This window comes from Lolium perenne, chromosome 5, assembly GCF_019359855.2.
Source record: "Lolium perenne isolate Kyuss_39 chromosome 5, Kyuss_2.0, whole genome shotgun sequence".
Taxonomy (NCBI): Eukaryota; Viridiplantae; Streptophyta; class Magnoliopsida; order Poales; family Poaceae; genus Lolium; species Lolium perenne.
Window position 1 is genome coordinate 141420842 of NC_067248.2, and position 1671 is coordinate 141422512.

The window sequence follows — 1671 nt, forward strand, 5'->3', positions numbered from 1 at the left end:
GGCTTCGTGACCCATGGATAAAAAGTGGGTTCGCGCGAGGGCCTACTACTTCACCAGTGAAAAATGGACGGACAAGATACACAGGTGGGGAGATCTGACGGTCTAGAAGCGCAAATCGTTGTGAAGCCCCCTATGGGGGGCATCATATACAACTTTAGATGACGCGGGTAAAGCGCCGAAAACCCAATCCAAGCTGCGTGATCTGCGCCCCCATACGATCAGCCGACCGGACGGCTGCTTCTGCAAGGAAGTCGGGGGTCTGTTTATAGGCGGGCAAGGAAAAGGGACGGGCGATCCTAGTCGTATCGTTCGCGGGCTCCGGTGCAAAGTCCCAAATCGCACGCACGAGAAGACGGAACCGATTGTTTCGCTAGAGCCGTTGTTATCCTTCTATCTTAAGGCACGTAGAAATCGGGAATCCTAGGAAACCGAAGGATGCACGGCGCGCGACGAACGAAAACAGTGACGGATGACGAAAATCACGACGGACCAAACCACGGAAACGCTTCTTCCTTTATTATTAGGTATAAATATATAGATCCTGACTTACAATATTTTACAATCAAATGGTCTTTTGGAAAAGGCCAAATCCGCCTCTAATGTATTTTGGCAAGATCGGTTATATACGTGAAAATAAAACCCAACTTCTTTATGACCAACCAAGTAGCCCTCTCCACTCTGCGCGAAGTAATAACATTGCACTCATAGTATTTGTTTCCCTCCCTTCGCCACCAAGCTTCATCTTTCTCCACTTAGTCGGCGCGTGCAATGAGACTGCCCCTCTCTCCCTCTCCCAATATCCATCCCTCTTAACAACGACTAGTTAAGTCTCAATCAATTTCCAGACAACCCACGACCCCAACCCTAGCCGCCACACCCACCGCACCCCCTCCTCCCGCCGCCGCCGCCGGTGGCGCCGCCGGGCAAAGCCCCGGTGGCGTGGCGGCGGGGGCTCCTCCTCTGCTGCGCCGGGAAGCGCCCAGCCTAGTCTTCGCGTGGTGCTCTGGGACGGCGTCGAGATGGTGGAGGCGACGTCGCATCGGAATAAGGATGCTGGAGCTCGATCCCCATCTCGGCAAGGCCACTTGTGGCGGCGCCGGCGAGCTGCTGGCCTGGTTTCCTCTCAGATCTGCGGATCGGGGGAGGGTGGATTCCCCGGGCACGATCGAATTTCGACCATGCCGTGGAGTTTGCGGAGTCTGTTCTGGTGTCGGAGGAGTGCTGATGTTGTTGCCTTCTCCTCGGCCGGCCGTGGTGGCGAGGGAGAGGAAGGAGATGGCACCACGGTCTTCCTTTTTAGGGTTTGTGTTCTTCTGGTGGCTTGCGGCTGTCACGTCTTGCAGCTTCTTCTGGCCGGCCTTGGTGGCGAGGGGAGGAGGCGGTCCGACGTGGCGACGCCAAAATCGGCCAGATGGTCGGGAGAAAGACCCTTCTTCCTCCTTGTCGGTATGATTTGCTGCTGCTGTTTTTCTTCCTCCTCGGCGCTGATGCTGGAGGGAGTTCCTGGTTTGCCCGGGCGGATGGCCCGGCCGCGGTGCTGGACCGGTCGGTTGACTCGAGTTCCCTTCCTTCCGGAAGGGACACTTTTCGCGGTACTCAAAGCCAAAGATGGCGACGGCTGCTGCAGGCGTGTTGGATTGGTGTCCATGCCTTCTCGGCACTGGTGTCAAG